General features: G+C 36.5%; 1 pseudogene across 1 annotated transcript in view; it reads right to left on the bottom strand.

Annotated features, from left to right (window-relative positions):
• Window positions 1-14891: 14891 nt before the first annotated feature.
• Window positions 14892-22203, bottom strand: part of LOC308264016 (NEDD4-binding protein 2-like 2) — a 62365-nt pseudogene continuing 55053 nt past the window's right edge. The window contains exons 2-3 of the transcript in view: window positions 19289-19498; window positions 14892-15409 (exon numbers count right to left, since the gene is read on the bottom strand). The product of the transcript in view is annotated as an NEDD4-binding protein 2-like 2 (transcript). The remainder of the gene's footprint in view (window positions 15410-19288; window positions 19499-22203) is intronic.

A 22203-nucleotide genomic window follows, 5' to 3' on the forward strand; every position in this document is an offset into this window, starting at 1 on the left:
AATCCATTTTCCTGCTTTGATCAAGACTGCTATCTCGACCCACAGCAATCGCTTTTTCAATTATTTTACTACACATCTCTTCTATGTCTTACACCATGTATTTCTCTTTCTTGGTTTACTATCTTCTTTCATTGACCATGCTTCCATCAAAGTTACAGAACTCTTTGGTGACAAATCAAGAGAATTATTACTGAATACGGTATATTCAGTAAGAGATGTGTTCCAAAAACTCCGGAGACTGCCTGAAACCATGGTATATGGTTACAGGCATCCAGTGCCTACACATACCTATACATACAAACTTATGATTAGTTGAAATTAGGTACAGTAAGGAATTAATTACAATAATATAAAATATTTATTTCTGAAATTTTCTTTCTCTTTTTTCAGTACTGGGAACTGAACCTGGAGCTATGCACATTCTAGGCAAATACTGTATCTACCACTGAAATACATCCTGCCCTTTTCAGTTTTTAGATGGCTTTCTGGAATTTGCTTTTCTATTTTTAATTTTTTTATGGGTCTGGGGATGGAATCCAGGGGCATTCGACCTCCGAGCTACACCCCCTGCCCTATTTTTATTCTTTATTTTGAAACCGGATCTCACTGAGTTGCAAAGGGCTTCACTAAGTATCTGAGGCTGTCCGTGAACTGCAATCCTCCAGGTCTCAGCCTCCCGAATGCTGGGATTAAAAGCGTGCGCCACCACGCCCGGCATCTATTTTTAAATTAAAAAAATTTTTGGGGGGTGCATTTTAGTCATACATCTTGATTGGATAAAAGATGGTGGAGATATACATGCACACATCACCCAATTAGCCCTTACCGATCCCCACCCCCATCTCCTCCCCCTCCCTCCTTCCCATGCTTGGCTTAGTGATTGACTTCGATATGTTTGTTTAAGTACATTATGCACTTTCGAGAGTTTCCCTCTTCCCCCCTCCCATCCGCTCAGTTAGGTCGCCTTATTTGCTCATCTACAGAATCTCCTTCTTCAGCTAGAGTTCCTCCTGTTACTCATTTCTCCCTAGCTTTCACATATCAGGGAAAGCATCCGATTTCTCAATTTTTTGTGTGACTAACTCACTTAGCATAATGGCCTCCAGTTCCATCTATTTCCCTGTAAATGATGTAAGCAAACACTCCTTTTTTTTTCAGTACTGAGAATTAAACATGTAGTTTTGCACATGCTAGGCAACACTCTACCGCTGAGCTACATTCCCGCCCTTGTCAGTTTTGAAACAGTGTCTTCCTAAATTGTCTAAGCTGGCTTTGAACTCTTGATCTTCCGGCCTCCGACTCCTAAGTGGCTGGGATTATAGGTGCATGCCACCATGCCTCGCTCCATTTAAATGTCTTTGGACTGTAGTTTTGGTTAAAATAAAGTATAGATAAGGGAGGACTGCTTATACCAGCCATGGCAATGGCAGGTCTTTCCCAAGGTGTCCCAAGGCCTCCACAGGATATGGAGGACTTGCCCTGGGGTGACTAAACCTATTTATGATTACCATTACCACCATATCTCTCAAACATCAATGCTTATACATTAGCCAATCTCTGCACTTTATTTCTGTTCTTTTATTTGCCTACTCCATATGTGTCTTTAATTCCTTTCTTCTCTTGATATACTTCTTTTTTTTTTTTTTTTTTTTTTGGTGGTACTGGGGTTCCTGGAAGCCCGTCTATCTCTGGGCTACACTCCCAGACCTATTTTATTTTTTGAAACAGGGTCTCCTAAGCTTGCGCGGCTGGCTTCGAACCTGCGCGATCCTCCTGTCTCTGCCTCCCAAGCGCGGGGATTACAAGTGTGCGCCACCACGCCCGGCTACTTCATTTTTTTAATGACTTGAAAGTTGTTTCTTTTTTGCCAGGTGTGGTGACACATGCCTACAATCACAGCACTTGGGAGACTGAGACAGGAGGACCCCAGTTCAAGCCCAGCCTCCGCAGTTTAGGGAGACTCTCAGTAACCTAGTGCAACTGTTTTTTGAAATTAAAAAAATATATATGTCTGTGGGTACAGTTCAGAGGTAGAACCTTCCTGGGTGCAATCCTCAACACAAAATTAAAGTTTATTTTTATTCTTAGTAGTTTTCTTTAAATTACAAAACAAACTTTTCTTTAATATAATTATTAAAAATAACATCTATGAAACTTCTAAGAAGATAAAATTTAACATACTTTCTCTCTCCTAACCCTGAGCCTCTTTCCACACTATTTTCTTCCCACACATTTCTCAATACCATCCATATAATTTAGAGTTTTTGTTCTAAGGATCATAATTAAATTATAGTTTAAAACTTATATATTTAGTTTTCAATAATTATTTCTGCTTTTAAAATATTCATAACCTCACTAACAATAGGTTTGAAAAACTCATTTTATTTTGCAGATTTTACTGTTGTTTGTATAGTTCTTTAGTACATATATCCCATATTTAACTTCTTTATTACTAAAGCAGCTGTAGTATGTCTGAATAATTTTAAGACATTCATGCTAGTCGTTTATATTATCAGAAATATTTCCATTTTCTTGGCATATGGGCAGCAAAAAATAAATAACTTTTTACACTTTGAATCTGTAGACAGACGTATTTTTCTTATTTATTTAAATAGTACTTGTGCTCTATCTCTACTCCTTGTTTCATATTTTTATCTCTTTTTATTGCTGTTCTTGAAGTACTCATTAACATATATTATGCATTAACTTTCTCTTTAAAACATTCCTTTTTAAAACTTCTGATCGTAGCCAGGCATGGTGGCGCACACTTGTAATCCCAGCATTTGGAAAGCTGAGACAGGAGAATCACGGTTCGCGGACAGCTTCAGCTACTTACTGAGGCCCTTTGCAACTCAGCAAGACCCAGTTTCAAAATAAAGAATAAAAAATAGGACTGGGGGTGCATAGTTCAGAGGTAGAATGCCCCTGGGTTCCATCCCTAGTTCTGCCAAAAAAAAAATAATCTGATCATATGTGTATTATATTTCCTTAGTCTGTTTTTATCTTTCTCTTTCAATTATTTTTTCTTTTCTGTACATGGAAGAATTCATTGGTTCGTTTTCTGTTTGCTTAACTGTAGTTTGGAAGTATCCAATCCGCTTAACTATTGTTTTTAATTCCACAAATGTGTATTCTTATAACCATTTAGATTTTACTAAACACATAGTAATCTTTCATTAGGCACTGGCTTTAGTTTCAGAAACTTGGTGTCTTCTTTTATACTTAAGTGTGCAAATTTCTGACACCTGTATCTCTTGAAAGGTACTATACTTGCCCTTACATTAGCCAATATCTCAGCAACACACCCAGAGTCACATAATTATCCAGGCAAGTTGACATGCACTGGAAACCACTGGAAACTACACTGCTTTGGACTGTAAGCTGATTTGATAAAATCCTTCTACCCCGTACACATCCTGTGAGTCCTGTTACTCTAGCAAACCCTAATACATTTGCACAACCCACTATAATAAAGGAGTCTTCTCCTCAGAAGATCCATGAGTCACTGTAAGGATCAGTTGCATTAGTGATGACAAATTCTTACCTCACTAAAAAAAAAAAAAAAAAAGTACTATATTTTTCTCTGTTACTATGAAAATTTTCTGCTCACTTTATTCTGGCCTCCTGGAAAAAGAAGGCCTGGAATCCAGCATTTCTGAGGCTTGAGGATTTTCCCTAGGGCAGCAGTCCATTCTCAAGGGAACCTTTGTAAGTCTTCTCTTCCCTAGCCGTTCTTCAGTTCTTCAGGTGGAAACCAGCAACTGCATTCCTGTTTAGCCGGGTGCAGGTGTCTGCGGTGCACAGAGGCTTCATCAGCGGTCCGATTTCATATCTGATCCTCTCATCCGCCCTCACCACTAGGGGTTAGAAATTGAACTTTGCCAATGTATCCTCCATGACTATTCATAAATGCTGTTTTAAGAGAGTAATGAGAATTTCCATTTCTCTATGGCTATCTTATATCTAATTAAAGCTGCTCAAAGCTTTGGTCTATATAACTTCTATTTACTCAGCAGCTTTTTAGAGAACTGGTGGACTGTAGTGGTAGGAGCCACAGAACCTCATCCATTCTATATCCTCACAAAGAGAAACAATAAACATGTGGAATATACATCTGTATGACAGCAAATAGTAGAAAATATTAACTAGAAAAACAAAGTGAGGTCCCAGGAGAAGAAAGAGGCAGGCGGAATACCTTCAAAATTCCGTGCCTATTGGGATGCTCCTTCTAAGCTACCTTGTTTTTGACATTTTCTAATTTCTTTGGAAATCTGTGAGAAGAGTTGCAGGGCAGAGAGTAGAGCTGGATGAGCTGGATGTGTTCATTCACATTGCCGGCGTCCCTGGGTATCTTCCTCTTTGTTCCTTTGTCCATATGCACTCTCATCTATAACTCTTGTTTTTACTTCATGTTACATTTAGGGTTCTTCTTTCTTTTCTTGAGTTGTTGCTGTTGTTGTTGTTTTGTATTGGGGATTGAACCCAGGGACATTCTACCTAAGAGCTACTTTTTAGCTTTACCTCTGAGCTACTTTATATTTTATTTTATACCCCAGCCCTTTATATTTCTTTTCTTTCTGTTTATTTTGAAGCAGTCTCACTAAGTTACTGAGAATCTTGTTTAAGTTACTGAGCCTGGCCTCAAACTTGTGATCCTCCTATCTCAGCTCCCAAGTACTGGGATTACAGGCATGTGCTACCATGCTGGCCACCATTTTAACTCTCTCAAGAAGAAAACTATAGTGTATGCACCTCAGACCCATCATGTCCAAATAGAATGCATCTTCCTATCTAATCCTATTCCCTCCTCTGCATCCTATAGAGGTAATGATATTGCAATTCCCAGAATAGTTCCCATTGTAAACATTCCTCTTGATTTCCTCTTTAAACTTTATTTTGAAAATCCAGTATCTAAGCTATTTGTCTTATGAGAAGTGTTCCATTAGATCCTTTATTCTTAATCCCATTTCAAGTAACATTTTTAGCATAAAACACACATAATAGTAACATCACTTTCTAGGGTGAGCAACTCCCAACAATTTTGAAATCAGAAATTAAGTTAATTTTTTCTTTAAAATACATTTAGTTGAACAGATTTTACTTAGCCTCTTTATGTACGTAGAAATAGGAAATGACTTATGATGTCAGTAAGATGGTCTAACAGTGCAACTAAAAATATTCAAAGACACAAAACTATTATTTTCAGCATTTTAAAATCTTTACATTGTAAAAAATATATAATTGCTATTCAGACTTGATTCTGTTATTCTTCCTTGAAAAGGACTGTAATCAGGCAGAGAGTGAAGCTCATGGCTTCAACTGACTCTACATTAAAAGAGTGATATAAATTGAAAATCATTTTCTTTAAAGGAGAATGATTGCATTCATCTTATATTTGGATAATTCCAAATGCTTTAACTAATGTAACTCGACCATATTAACTTGGGGCAAAGAAAATGTCTAATATGAATTCTTACCCAGGAGGAGTTTTGATGAAATTATGACCAACTAAAATATGAAAGAGGAAAAATTATAATCAACCTGTCTTTATTTATGATATTACCTATGTAACTATAAATAATATGGATATCGTAATCATTTCAGTAGAGGAGGAATGCAAATAGTTTAGCAGTAAAAAGCAGCTTTTTATAGAGTAAAACATGCCTATATATCATTTGGACAGAAAGAAGAATAACGTTTAAACGGTAAAATTCCACAAGCAGATAGATAGGTGAAGAGCTCATGATCAGAGTGGAACGCAGGTCAGGCCAAGAACACTTGCACACTAAATTCACTTTTCTTTTACAGACCATTTACAAAAAGGGGGCTGTGAGCCACTAAGGCAATAATCCAAGACGTTGCTTTTGCACTTGATTTTAAAAGTTTATGTAATATTTAAGGATTATTTATCGTCATAACTTTAGTCACTTTAAAATTAACCATTTCAGCCTAAGGCAAAAACTAAGAAGTAAAATTAAAAATAGAATACATCCCCTTAGTGAGTCAATGTTTTTTTTTTTTTTTATTCTTTATTGTTGTAAGTTACTGAAAGACAAGCAAGAAGTTCTGGAAGGACCATGTGAAGAGCTCTGATATCACACAATTAAAACTCCCCAAAGCCGTTCTTACTTTCAGACTTGTGCCTTGTTCTACTGAAGTTCTCTTTTTACTTCCTTGGACCTATACTGTGGAAATGGAAGGGGAAGAACATAAAGAGAAGGCAAGACATAATTTTGTTCTTTATGGCTGGTGAAAAAGTGGATGGATCTAGAGAATAGTATGCTGAGTGAGATCTGCTAGTCTCAAAAAGCCAAACGTCCCATGTTTTCTCTCATATGTAAAAGCTAGAAAGAAAATAGGAAACAAAAGGGACTTTAGATAAATGAGGAGAGAGACCAGTAGAATAATGGAGAGGATTGGGGAGAGAGGTAGGAAAGGGAAAAAGGAGTCTTGATAAAGGAAACAGTTCAAATAATTTTATGTCCACCAATGACGACAAAACTACCAGTCTCACAAGTATGTACAGAGGTGGGTAGCAGGGTGGAAACTGGCGGAAATACATCAAGTGCTGTGTGCATGTATGTTATATCACGTTTAACTTTATTATAATGCATAATTACAATGCACCAATAAAAGTGTCTCTATCTATTTATGCAGGGCAAGAGGATATGCGAGAGAGACTTATTCCCCTTGCAACTTTTCCAAAAAGTATCGTTTAAAAAAACAAACAAACAAAAAAAAACACCTGGAAAGTCACCTTTTGGCTTCCTTCTTTCTTTTCTCTTTATTCTACAATCTGTCAATAAGCCTCTGCCACCTAGCCAGCCTGACGGATAAGTAACAAGAATAGTATATCCAGGTAAGCACCTTGTGCCAATTTCCACAAAAGTTTGTAAACTTCACATTTTTATGAAAGTAACATCTTGTGATGTGTTTCTTTAATACTGTGTCTCTTAACCTGCGGTTTTGTTTCTCTCATCCACACAAAAATGTAAACAGATATTATAATTTGGAAGAAACGTCCCTGGCATTTCCTTTCTGCTTTTCAACGACAGTCCTGCCTCCATGTGCCAAAGGCAGGCTGGTTCGGACAGAGCAGCCTTGCACATGCAGGCAAAACCATCAACAATGCCATTGTCTTTAGAGAACTCCAGAGGAAAAGAGCTGACATTTGACATGCGAGGTAAGCCCAACAAAGTATTCAGGAGATTATTCTTTCCTGCTATTGTAATCCACTAACTTTTTGTTGTTAGTTCTTAATCCCATATCATGTCTAGACTATTTCTTCTGTACCTCCAACAAAGCTTTGGGAAAAATAAAATCGTACCTTCACATGCTTCCAAAGCCTTCAGCTATTATTGCCGGCCAAATGTGGAACGAGCACATTGTATTCTCCCTTCCCAGTTTGGACTTTTTGTCTTTCTAGGACATTGGTAATCTGCACCGAGTATAATAACAGACAAGAAACACAGGTACTTGAGGTTCTTTTAAGAAGATTAATTCAATCTTCTTTGGAAACAAGTACTAAGTAAACAGTAGAGGATATTGCTATAACTTCTGGAAAGTATTTGTGCAGTATAACTAATACATAAATGATGATATTATGATTATATTAAAAAGAACATGTTTGAACATTTTGAATGGGTCCAAATACACTCTAAATAAAGGAAATATACTCTAACATAAAATAAAAGTAATTTCTTTTATTCAAAGCATTTCTTAATAGAATAGTATTCAAAAAGTGAAGAGGAATTTTAATGTGCTGGTGGAAAGCAGCCCTCCCTCACTCCCAACTCCCCCACTCTCAAATCAATTTACAAGAGCCCTCAGGACAAGAAAGGAGTCTCTTTGCCTTTTAAGTTAGGGCAACATAGGATAAGAGACAGAGGAAGTTGATGCAGAATAATTTGCAATTTCCTGCAAAATGACTTCCATGAAGTTTAAAGTCTGCCAGAACTGCAAAACTGATCCTGCAGATCAAATAAATATGAGAACATTTCAATCTTTTCACTAAACCATGTTAGCTCTTTATTCCAATAAGCAGCCAAATGGATGTTTGCAAGCTAGAGGAAATTTATATAATATTTCACAGGAGCAACTTTTAAACAAATCTTTTCTACCATATTTTCATTATATTTTGAAGTATATGAAAACAAACTAAAATTAAGAACCATTTACAATGCTTACAGATCAGTTAAAAATACATTCAAATATTTACTGTGTGACCCCACATATCCTCAGTCCTAGGAGATGTAACACACTGGACAGAAGATTAATAATAGTCCTGCAGTGATCTGTGAATAATGCAAAATAAATGTTGTTAAATAGACTCATTTTGAGCACAATTACAGGTACTCTTGAAAGACAAAGATAAAGGAGGCCTGGGAGCAAAGAGGCAGGAATCCACTGCTTTTGAGTGAGAACAGTAGATGAAGAGGATCACAGGGCTCTACAGGTGGGAAAGTCACAGGAGAATCCTGACGCTAATGTGAGCTTGGGGTGTGTAAAGTATGTGGGAGGTGGTGGGCTAGTAGAGATGGATGCTTAGGTCTCAGAAGAGGGCAAAGGAATGAGACAGGCTTTGTAGAACACTACTAGCTGCCACACATGTACTCAATCGGTCCAGTACTTTTTGTGTTCTTTTTATGTACCAAGCACTAACCCTGTTGGTCAGTGTATTGCAGAGTACACAAATGACAGAGTATATAGATGATACTTACTATAATATTAAGGGATGGATCCTGCTAACGAAGTGATCTCAATTCTCGCCTCTCATATGAAAATGCAAGTTTTCTGGGCGTTTATATAACAGAATAGGAATCCACGTGAGGTTAAGTTGTCTTCTCAACAAATATTTGTTTAGCACCAGTATCTGCTAATCATTGTCCTGAGCCCTGTGGATCTTTTCTATCCACGAGGAAAGTTTAGAGCTGGGACATGAGTCAGATGACAAAACTTTAGTAAGTTAATGTGTCACATCCTGTGAAGGAAGTTCATCTTATTGGAGTCATACTTTCAGCAAAGAAAAAAATCCAGGTAAGAATGTAACTGGTATTGAATGCAAAGCATTACTTTTGTATGAAAACTTCAGCTGTGTTATGGAGTAGAATTCAAAATCTACATAAATTTTATGATAAAATACAAGATTTCAAAATAATTTATACATATAACTAAATACCAGACAACTCTGCTTTTGAAATTCTCTTTGCTATTCGGTACATATTGTTGGAAAAATTAAGAAGAATTAGTGGACTTATGTTGCCATGGTTTAGCTGGACTTCCATACATGGGCATAAAGTAGATGTCTCTTAAGTGGCCTTTTAAAATAATTTATGAGAGTTTCTTATATCAGAAATTTATCATCCAATAAAAGTCCAGTATTAGTTTATTCAAAAATTATTTTGTATATAAGCTTGACTCCAAAATGATATTAGGTGTTATCTTTACCACAGAGTAGCCTTATTTTCCAGAGTCTCACCTACATTAAAATCGTTCAAGTTTTATTTAAAAAAAATGAGTATATACCAGAGTTGCCACTATTGTTAAGTATTTCAATATTCTTGATAATATGATTTGGGAATGTGTTACTTTTCTTGAAGAATACTTATGTTAAGGTCATCATTTCTCATATAGTAAATTTACCAAAAAAGTTTATTGATAATTAACAATTTATATTGCAAAATTTGGAATATATTTTTTCCCTTCCAACTGTGCTATCTCTACAGGCTGTGACAGAAGATTAGAAAATCGGGGATGGGCTCGAAGAGAGGGCCCAAAGACATTGCTCAGGCTGGGAGATGCCAGAGGAGACCTAGTGCAGCTGCCATTTAACACCTGTCCTCTTTTCAAGAGCAGGGGGTGGAATTCTTACAGAGAAACCAGAGAAATGTGGATTAGAGGAAACTACTAAAAGATGGATCGACTATTGTTTCTGATCTTTTGGATATCAAAATAATTGCTAGTAGGCTAATGTCATGTTTGAAGAAAATTTGCTGTCTTTTAAAAAAATATATACTGTCTTCACCATATAATTCAATGATGTGTTATAAATTAGAACCACAATCCAAAGGATAACCAAAAATTATTAAACATGTTCATGAGCAATAAAAAATGAGAGTGATTGTAATCACCTCTGAAGAGAGGTATGAATGCAGAATGCATTTTAATATAGTGGAAAAACTGCTTGAAATCAGATGTGAAATAGTTACATGAAGGAATCATCTGCTCCTATTATCACAAGAGGGGATGTAATAGTGCCAAAGGCTCTGATGTTAGAAGTTGTGGACAATAAACTTAACAGGATTAAAAATCCTATTTATAATAAAGGCAAAGACTTTAATGCATCTAGACTATAAGCAGAATGTAAAAAGAAAGACCCACTTTTCCTGCTCTGAGTTACTCATCTAGACCTACTTGAGAGTTGTGTTCTGCTTTGGAGATCTATGTTTGAAAAGAAAGACAAGCTGGAGGAGCTTCAAAGGGAAACAACTGAACTGATAAAAGGGTTAGAAATAAGACAGACCTGTGCTCAATGGACATGTTCAGACTAGAGAAGACAACACTGAAGAAGAGACATGTTAATTGTCCATAAGCATTTAGAGAGATGCTTTGGGAAGAGAAGGCATAAGCTATGTTAATCATTAGGAAAGGAGTAAAAAAGCCATAAACTTGCAATATTCATGAGAATTGCCTGGAATAATTTATTTATTTTGCCCTGAGGGTAACTGATGTAACTGTGTAACTTGACATCATTCAAGTTCAAGTACCTAGGCACAAAAGGCATGCACTTGGAGACCTGAGGGCACAAGAAGACCACAAATCAGAGTTTGTGGGTAAAAGCCTGTTGAAAGGAAATATGTGGCCTTTACCTTTTGAGAATGAGCATCTTTTGAGAATGAGAATGAAGTGGTCTGAGGGACCCCAGTGTCATTTAAGATACCTCAGAGGGAGAAGTCTGAGGCTATTAGGGAGAGGAGAAGAAGAAAAAAATATTAATATTTCTAGAACACCTAAGGACTATTTCAAGTTTGGTTAGCATTTTTGTGAAAAGTTTATTATTTACAGATGCTTCTAGGATTTACTGGCTACCTGAGAGCACTAAGCAAGCAACAGTTTCCTTTTACCATTTAGGATTCCTTAATTTCCTTTCACCTAGTTTCTGTGCCTGTCCTTCCCACCAGGCGTTTGGTGGTGCAGGAGGCAGGAAAGCAAGGGAGTATAAAATTTTTTATAATTAAGGCTGGATTAGTAATAAGAATGCCCAGCCATCCAAGGCTGAGCAGCATTTTTGATGTTTGAAAGAAGTGTGTAATGTTGGATTAAGCTACAAGTAACTGAGCCTTTTTTTCTCCAAAGAGGCTTTGATGTTGGGGGTTGAGTGGGCCCTGTCTCTGTGCAGTTGCCTCTGTGCATTTCTGACACAGTGCTCCGTGTTCCATTGTAGCAGAGTCCTTGAACCAAGAAAAACTGACACTCGTTCTCATTAATGGGTCGCCTGGATTGCTTTTTTGTTATTTCTCACTGCTTTTTTCTCACTTTAACATTTTCTAGTGACTTTGATGGATCTCATGTAATCTCTTTTTTCCACTTTTTTTCAAAAGCATGAAAATTTCCCCGCCAGGTGGATATTCCCCAATTCTCACAACTCAACTCATGACTTTTTTTTTTTTTTAAGGAGAATGATTCTGAACAGTGAGAACTCATAACTCATTTGAATGGAAAACAGTTGGGGGGTTGCCACACTTCATTGGACTTGATTGTTGACACTTGGTGGCAGCTGTTACTGCCAATCTATCTTCAACCAACTATGAGCAAATCAAAATTACACACACACACACACACACACACACACACACACACACACAAACGTGCACATGTGCCTAAACATATTTCTCTGTTAATAGAATTTGGAGTACTTCTCTTTTCTAAACTCTCCAACAACTTTTAGTGAAATTCATATTGACTATTTTTCTTATCATTTCCCACTTTTATAACCTTTATCTGTGATATCAAAACTATGAGCATATAACATTCATCCAAATCTATAATAACAACAGCAATGAGGGAGACATAAAGAATTTTAAATGATAAAGCTAATTAAAATTAGGAATTCAAGACTAGAACTGTTTGTCTTATTTATATAGTTAGGGGAAGCAGAAGTTCCTATTTTTATGCTCTGTAAGCTTGCTATAACTTCAAATCTAACAGAGGTATAAGGACCAAATTATGTTCTTGGTTCCCATCTGATCAAGAGACTTCATGCCTGTCTTGTGTCCATTCCTGTTAAAATTGAGAGGTATAAAAAGTGAGTCAACTAATGCTAATAACCTGAATGTCACGTTTAAATAGGCTCCAATAAAACTTACTCCATAGTCTGAAAAGTTTTCACTACCTTACAAAGATTAGTAATTTCCTCTTGCCCTGACCTACTGACATACCTGCCATGAACACCTTAGATCATCCTATTAATTAAGTATGAGTCTATTACACCACCAACACAGCAATAATTTCACAAACAATCTAAATGAAGATGGTAAAGGACCGTCATTGATGCATAAACTACCTCTGTGTGACCTCTTTCCTGAACTTTTTCCATTTCTGAAAGAGGTGAGTCTCTTCTATGGAATAACAAATACTAAATAATACATGTCTGTGTGAGATGTGCATTCTCAGGAGCAATGTCGTAGGCCAAACACAAGAATGCTTATATACATTGAGATTACTGTCAGTACATGAGTATTGTTATTATGTGGTTGAGAAACAGAAGAGTAATAGACAAAATTCCATCTTTCTGGTAGGGATCCAGGAGACTCCCAAGTTTCACATAATTTAGCTATTTTGCATGTGTAATGACAATATTGTTGAAAAGCGGTCTAGGAGTTAAGATTAGCTTTTTATAAGTTTAAAAATTTTTGAAATATTCTTTCATTGTTATGTTGGCTTTAGAGCCATTCAAAGGCCTCAGAAGATAGAAATAAAATTTAGTATTATTTTATTGCCCATTTTTATATTTCCTTTCTGAAAGTACTATGAAAATAAAATAACTGAACCCAAACAACATTAATAATACCGTACTATCACATATAATTTTTCCTGTCTCATCAATAAAAAATTTTCAGTCAAACCAGAAATTTTACGGTTGTTGCATGTTCCTCTCATGACAAACATCACAGTGTAAGTCACACTTCAAGTCACTGCACCAAAGCATAAATAAACCAGAGACCTAAATACAAAGGTGTGCACATGCCCTTCACAACTGGCCTGGTGATGGGGAGCTCCTGAGACATTTGTAAATTATAGAGCTGGTAGAGAAATGAGAAGGAAATAACCTAAAGACAGTTCATCCTTTGCTTTCTTCTAATACTCTTTCTTATCTGTTGTGCAGAAATAGATTTAAAGATGCTAGCATGATAAACATGTAAAAACTGGAAGGGATTGGCCATCTGGTTTGTGTAGTAAAATCTTTTTCAAAGACTAACAGTATTTGAGACACTGAGGCTTAACGATCTGAACTTAAATTTAATAAATGTTCTAAAGACAGCTACTGACCATTAAAAATGTTTAAATTTGGAATTCTCAGTTCTCAATTTTTATTATAGTCATTACTTTTTATGTTTTTATAAATTCAATATTAATATGTAAAAAATTTAAAGTTAAATATAATAAAATGGTATGTACTATATATTTTATGTGCATAGTTTTATATTGTAAATAATGATTTTACAATTTTTCTGTCTACCTTAAGACCTCAGGTTTATAGAAGATGAGCCAAAACATTAAACAGAGGTGGAAGACACACAGTAGGAATTGGTTTTCCTCTTTCATTCTTGGTGGATCAATAACTAAAGGAATTGCCCCCCAGGGTCAAGTGCCCAGCGTAGCCAAGAAGCAGTAGGTCTCTGAGCAAGACTGCTGTTTCATACTGGGGAACCCAAGTGTTGTCCTCACACAGATGTAAGCCTCAGCTGGCATCCTGTCTTATATGAGGGAAAGAAAGTATGTTAGAAAGTGACTGGTAAACATGAACTATAGCGCTGGTGTATAAAACAAAAAACCACCAAGAGATAATACAGCGATTCACAGGGCAAACTATGAGATAAAACTTATAAAGAACCCCTAAGAGTTATTTTTCTGCCAAAGATTTAAAGATGCACACATTCCCACATTAAAGTAAGATAGCTTAGTCCCTTGCGTTCATTTAGTAACTCTTGGATTTCAAGCTATTATCTGGTATTATAAAAATAACTCATTGCAAGCTCTTTTCCCAGTGCCAAAGATATGCCACCTTTCTTTAAAGAAAATGAAGTTGCAATCAAGGGGTTCTATTGTTCTCCATGGTGTTGTGAGAGCAGTCCCCTTAGCAAAATCACCATGGGACTCTAAGGGGATATTGTGCTTCTACCTTAAGAAGACTATTTTACCCTGGTGTCTTGTTTTCTGTCCAATAACATTTACTGAAATAATTACTAATTACTAGCAATTAAGCAATCCAAAATTATATAAAGTGATGGCATATGTTCAGTGTTTTATTGTGCTTTATAAATAGTAAAAATAATTCTTTATTTCTGGATTGCTAATTTTGACTCCCTATATCAACCTAAAGTTCCTGTGCATATGTAGAAAAATATTTTAACATGGATGAATGAATTTTCATGTGGATGAAAAAGGAGGCATAACATGATCCTCCTATTTTAAACCTTTTTATATTTAACTGCCTCAATAAGTAGCAAAGAACAATTAAAATGATGCTATAAAAAGAAAAAAACAAGTAAAAAGATATATGAATTTAATGGAAGTCCAGAAAACATAAGTGATAATATATTTTAAGGTATTTTGTCCAAAACTGTAAGTTACTTTACCTAAAAATGAATTAAGTGAGCTAGTATTGCCTCTTAAAAGAGCTGAACCTGTGGAGGAGGGGGTCTTGTGTGCTTTCCTGTGTCAGTTCCACTGACTCATTACAATAGAGATGGACATTTGAAATCATAACAATCCAACATCTAAGCAATCTTCTTTTGAGACACACGGTGTTTATTCCTCTTTTCTAATTCTTCTGGATCAGATTTCCACCAAGTTTCAGGTTCATGAAACTCTACTCTGTATTCTCTTCCTTTGGTCATTTCCACATAAGGCTTCATTTCCCAAGCTTGTATGTTAAGTGTTGTCTGTTATAACCAGAGATTGTCCCTGATCAGTGCTTGCTTTGCTCTGTTCTGGTTCCAGTCATGGACATTACCAAGCTGATTAGCATTACACCTGTACCCATCTCTATAATGGAAATAGTCATCAGTGCTGAGTATACTGCCATCACAACTCTGACCACAAAGAATTCTACACAATGTTGTTTTCCCAGAACCAGGCAGACCACTTAAAAGAATAAGTAACTTTTGCAATTTGTTTAACTTTTCTTCTATAAAATTAAAATAAAAAACAAAAGAGCTGAACCAAGACAGTGGGAAGTAATTGTCATAATTTCCCACTAATATTGAAGTACTTTTTCTATCACCTATAAATAACAGGTTTTTTTTTGTTTGTTTAGTTACTTTTTTGGCAATGGGGATTGATCACAGGGGCATTGTGCCTCTGAGCTACACCCCTTGTTTTTATTTTGGAAACAGGATCTGACTAAGTTCTTAAGGGTCTTGCTAAATTGCTGAGGCTGAACTCTAACCTGTCATCCTCCTGACTGAGCCTTCCAATTACTGGGATTACACGTGCCGGCCACCAATCCTAGTTTATGTTTAGTTACATTTTAACACTTCAAGGATTAATTGCCTGCTTCTGGAATACATGCTAATTAATATAAACCAATAGGAGAATCACTAATTAGAAGCTCAATTTTCCAATCAAAATCTCTAAAGATATATATCTTTCAAAAGAAGAGTAGAAAATCCCATTATTTAAAGGTACTTTAAAAAGTACTGATTTCTAAAATCTATTAGAATTTCAGAGCCATTTAAACATTTGGAAAGCCTTTTCTTGTTCAAGTAATAAATTTATTCCTCAGGGATGTTACTAAAAATCAAATTATTTAAGCCGGGCATGGTGTTGCACGCTTGTAATCCTTGCACTTGGGAGGCGGAGACAGTAGGATTGCGCAGGTTCTAAGCCAGTCTTGCTGCTTAAGAGACCCTGTTTCCAAATAAAAAAAAAAATATATAAAAATAGGTCTGGAAGTGTAGCCCGGAAGTAGAAAGGCTTCCAGAAACCCCAGTACCACAAAAAATCAAATTATTTAAATGTATAGTGTTAAAAATATTAAGTTGATTTAAGTATATACATGAGACTATCATATTTTGTGACCCTGGGAATTGAACACGAACACGGGGTTGTTCTAACTTCAAGCTACATCCCCCAGGATCAATAAAGAAATCACTTCCACTGCAATTATGCACATATGTGAAATTACCAATGTCAAATATCTTGTGTGGGGGAGGGGAAGGAGGAGGAAGTCAGGGGAGGCTCATCAAGTGCCGTGCATGTATGTCACTACCACTATAAACTACATTATTATGTGAGACTATAATGCACCAATAAAAGCATAAAAATTCTGATGCTAAATATGTCTCCTTTGTGTTAATAATATGTAGCATTTTATAGTGCATATTTTGCACCAGGCATTTTTCTAAGTAATTTGCATATATGCATCTAATTAATTCTCATAACCCCAAGAAATAAATTTGGAATTCCCATTTTACAAGAGAAGAAACAAAGGCCCCAGAATGCTAAATAACCAGTTCAAAATCACACAGCTAGAATGAGGAAGGATTTGACCCCAGGCATCTGATTCCAGGGTTCATGCTCTTAACCGTCACAGTCTACTGTCTCTCTTTTAAAATAATTTACCAGGTTTTTTACCACTTACTTTTGATATATACTAAGGATTCTAAATTGACTAAGACAAAGTTGTTCTTAAGTAGTTCACAGTATAGCAAAATAGAAAGCAGCTCTCCACAATTATGACAAAATGCCAACAAAAATAAATCCAGGGTTAATTTTCTTTCTCCCTTTCTTCCACTGTTTACTTCAAATGCCAACTCAGCTCTGTTATCCACTGGGCTGACGTTACTTTTGTCCCATACTTCTGCAATGTCTACGAGCAAAAGCAGACTAAGTGCTCAGTCATTTTCATTGATCAAGAAATTCATGAGAAGTTGGGTGCAGTGGTGGACACCTATAATATGAGTACTCAGGAGACTGAGATAGGAGGATGGCAGATTGGAGATCTTCCTCAGAGACTTACCAAGACTCTGTTTCAACACTAATTTTTTTACAAAGGGGCTGGGTATGTAACTTGGAGAGAAACTTCTAAACCAGGGACAGTATTGCCATGAGCCTGTCAAAGCAAGTGGACAGAGACTCAGTCTGTCTGAGGAAGAGATGTCTACACATAGACTCTGCTGAGTGGACTGGTCTTCCAAGATTTATACCAAATGCAAGAGTTTCTAAATACTGCTCACTTCAGGAAATAGGCTGTCTCTCTGAAATAGGATTCAAAAAAAAGAGGAGAAGGAAGAAGAGGAAAAAGAGGAAGAAGAGGAGGAGGAGAGGAGGAAGAGGAGGGGAGGAGGAGGAGGAGAGGAGGAGGAAGAGAAGGAGAAGGAAAAGAGGAGGAGGAGGAGAGGAGATATGGGACTTTCGACATTGATTTGGAGATGTGTTTATGTGAGGAAATGTTGAGCCTGCCTCCCTGCCTGTACCATCAAATTCATCTTCCATAAAAAGCCATATGATATGTAACCCATGGGGATATGATAGGAGTACAAGTTGACTTGTATATCCAGCTGTTCTTTGGCTGATATCAGCAGAAATAATCAACTAAGTCTATGAGAGGTATAACAGTCCACTGTTAAGCTTCTTTTTTATTTTTTCTACTTTTAGTGGTGCATTATCAGCGTACTTCATAATGTAAGGCTGCTGGGCTCCTAAGATATAAACATATCAGGTATTAAGGAAAGCATGTTGACAGCGAGCCTCTCTTTCTCTTGGTGCTTTGGTGCTAATCCATATTCTTCAACAGAATCGCCATTCTTGCCGTCACTATTAACTTCAGGAGAAATGTTCATCTAAATGCTCAGGACTCTTACTCAGCGCCTCCAGAGGTAACCCAGCTTTTGATTGGTTCTGTGAGATATGGATCTGGGGAATTTATGGAACTGCCTGAGACATCTGTGCTTAATCTGCTTCTTGTTATCTACTCTGGATGCCAATGTGTATTAAATCATCATTGCTGTGCCTGTGTCATGCCATCTGCAATGAGCATGCAATCATTCTCACAGAATCAGTAGCTTCATTTCTACTATTGATGTAACTCGATTATTATGCCTACCTATTTGGTAATAGAAGTTTTCCTGAATGTTTGGGCTGTATATTACTGTGTAACACTCTGCTTCCCATCTTAGTGGCCTACAGAAAAAAATGGTTCATAATCTTTCATGATTCTGTGGATCAAGTTCAAATGAACATTTTTTCTGATGCACTATGGACTCTCTCAGGCAATTGCCTTCAGATATGAACTTGGCTAGGTTTTGGGGGGATGCTTAATTAAGATCCTAGACACTAGGATAACTGAGCCTGTCTCCCTATCTATAGTTCCAGGTCCCTCCTCTTCCTTGAATAGTGGTTCTTATATGAAGATTCATTGTTCCCCAAAAGTACGAAAGCCCGATCTGCTACACCTTCTTAAGATTTAAGTGTCAAGTGAATGGAATCACTTTTACTCTTTTCTATTGAGTAAGTAGGCCATGGAGAATTAAGAGTTGTTTTTTATTTTTTATTTATTTTTGTTGTGGTGGTGGTAGTGATGGTTTTGTTTTTGTGCTGGGGATTGAAACCCAGGGACATTCTACTTCTGATAGCCCTTTTTAATTTTTATTTTGAAACAAGAGTCTCACTATGATACTGGGGCTGCCCTTGAGCCTGTGATTCTCCTGTCTCAGTCCATCAAGTACTGGAGTTGCAGGCCTGCACTACCACGCCTGGCCCAACATAGATTTAATACTGGAATGAATGTCCTTGAGGAGGGTTATGACAAAGAATTGTGGCCAATGTTCATTTCTGGACACAACTCACAATTCTCGTGTGTGTGTGTGTGTGTGTGTGTGTGTGTGTGTGTGTGTAATATATATATTACACACACGCACATAATATATATATTATATATTTATATAATATATAAATATATATATATATATTATATACATATAACTAACCTATTGAAATTCTGAAATACAGTTAAAAAATGTGGCTATTTACTTGATCAGGACCCTGCTTCTGACACGGTTCTTACTGTGTTTTAGTGCCAGTCTCTGGGCTTTTGGTTCTGCCCTCTGAGTCACCTTCCTTCTAATAAGCAATGGCCCATGATTGCAAGTCAGGAGCTTTTCTGTCAGCTTCCCATCTGTGAAAATTTCGGGGCTCAAAGCATCTTTTTGTTGTGAATGACATCCATTCTCTTTAGTATAAGCTGTTATACTTCCATAAAAAGCACATGGGCTTCCTATGGATCAAATTTGTCTAATTCATCAAATGACATAAATCACAAATCTTTTCAAGAATTTCTTTTTCTTTGGCTGAAAGACAAGGTACTATGGGCAAACATATATAAGACAACTCTTCTAATTATAGCTTTGTATTAGTTGGTGACCCTTTCCTACTCTCTCCAGCCTATGGAAACCACTATTCTGCTCTGTTTCTGTAAGAATAATCTTCTTAGCACCCACACAAGAATGAATCATGCAGTATTTGTCTTTCTGTGTTATGGTTTCTCTCACTTGGCATAATGTTCTTCAGGTTCATCAATGTTGTTGCAAATGACAAGATTTTATTTCTCTTCATGGATGAATAGTATTCTATTGTGTATAAATACATTTTCTTTATCCATTCATCTATCCACTGATGGACACCTAGGATGATTCCATAGCTCAGTTGTTTTGAGTAGTGCTGCAGTAAACACGGAAGTGCAGATGTCTTCTTGACATATTGATTTCATTTCCTTTGGTAAATACCTAGTAGTCGGATTTCTGGATCATACTATAGTTCTATTTTTAATTACTTGAGGAATTCCCATACTGTTTTCAGGAATGGCTATAATAATTTACATTCCTTGATGTTTCCATGGTGTATAAGTGTTTCCTTTTCTCCTCATTAACACCAGCACTTGTTTTTATTGTTGTACCATTCTAAAACCCATAAGGTTATATTTCATTGTCCTTTTGATTTGCATTTCTCTGATGAGTATTGATACTCAAAAATTTTTTTATGTCTTCTGACCTGTTAATCATTTATATGTCTTCTTTTGAGAAATGTCTGTTCAGGTCTTTTGCTTATTTTCTAAATCAAATTTTGTGTCTTTTCTGCTGCTACTAAATTGTTTGAATTCCTTATATACTGTAGATATTAGCCAGTTGTCCAATACATGGCTTGGAAATTTTTCTCCCATTCTGTAGGCTGTCTGTCTCCTTATTGTGCTAGTTCTTGGTGGTGCAGAAGTCTGTTAGTCTAATGTAATCCCATTTGTCTATTTTTGCTTTTGTTGGCAATGCTTTTGAGGTCTTATCCAAACAATCCTTACCCAGACCAATGCCACAAAGCATGTCCTCTTTGTTTTATTCTAGTAGTTTCACTCTACCATAGAGGTTTAAGAAGCATGTCCTTAGTAGTTTTAGAAGCCTTTTTGGTTACCTCAGGATTTAGCAAGCCACGGCCCATGGAGGACCAAATCTAACCCACATTTTACCTTTGTTAGGCCTGCAAGCTAAAAATAGTTTTGACCTTTGTAAAGGATTATAAAACATAAACAGTACACTGAAAACTACAAATCATTAATGAAAGCAATTAAGTAAGTCCTAAAGAAATGTAATGGGCGCGCTCAGGGTGGTATGGCCTTAGACAGCTCTCCAGTTTTTATCATTACTGGAGCATTTTTTCTTTTGTATCTTTTGCTGGTTGAGGAACATGGAGATAAGAAAATTTTATTTTATAAATCTGTCTTAGGAATGTTTTCTCTATATTTAACTTGAAAATTGAAAGGTATTTTTATTCCTCTTTTTGTTTCATTTTTTTCCTCTTTTTGTTTAAGATGCACAACTGAAAGAAATTGGCTGACATTTTTATACTTTCATCAATGCCTCGTAATTATATATCATATTGAGATTCAAAGTGATAAAACTATATGTACACACAGCATGTGGTGTGTTTCCTTCCATAACCCATCCAGCTTCTCTCCAACCCCTAACTCCCCATTAGTGAGATTGGTAGTGATACCTTCATATATGGACATAGAATTAATTAAACAATGTCCTGCATCAATAGTCCTTTCCTAATACAGACTAATATCTCTTTAAGGTTCTTTCAACTTCTACCCCAAACTAGTCCTAAAGCAAATGCCCTCACTCTACTTCCAAGCTGACTGAACTTGGCTGGGCAGCTGTCACTGTATTTGCAGTTGTAGACAGATCATGTTTAGGCTGGAGTTACAAGATAAGATCTCTCATATGTCTGGTACCTTAGCTGGAATGTTTAGAACAACAGATTCCTGACTGGATCTCTCCCCCATGACCAGCCCATGCTCCCTCTAAGCACAGTGGTCTCATAGTAGCCAGCTTAGATGATGGCTAGCTTCCCTCAGGATGATCATTCCTGTGGCCTAACTTGAAAGTTGTGCAGTACCTTTTACATGAAAGTCAAGTGATCAAAAACTAGTAGCAACACCAGACCAGACTCAAGGGGAAGAATCTTCACTCAATGGAGTAAAATCTTGTAGGTGTGATTCCTGGTGGAGAGGAACCTCCGGAGAGACTAGCTCCCATATTCACCTTTAAATTTAACTGGAAATCCAAGTCATGAACATGCTCTTTTTGTAAAATAAAATAAAATACTTATGTGAAAAACTAAATAAATAACCTACAGTGGTAAGTTCAGTCATAGAAGCTTGAAAAAATGTTTAATGGTAACAGGAGAGAAGGGGAAAGTTCTGCTTTGGAAAAAAAAAAGTCCAAAATTTTAAGGATGTTATGTGCTTGTTAGGGATGAAGAAATTGAACTGGATCTTGGAAGAGGAACTAAATTTTACATGCAGAAAGGGGGAAATGTGTTGTTCCATAAGCAAAAGGAACAACATGAACTTACACTGAGATAAGAAAACATTGATGTGGCATAGAAATAGCACGCATTTCAACTTGACTCCAGCATATATTAGAGACA

This window comes from Muscardinus avellanarius (genome assembly GCF_963383645.1).
Source record: "Muscardinus avellanarius genome assembly, chromosome: 6".
NCBI lineage: Eukaryota > Metazoa > Chordata > Mammalia > Rodentia > Gliridae > Muscardinus > Muscardinus avellanarius.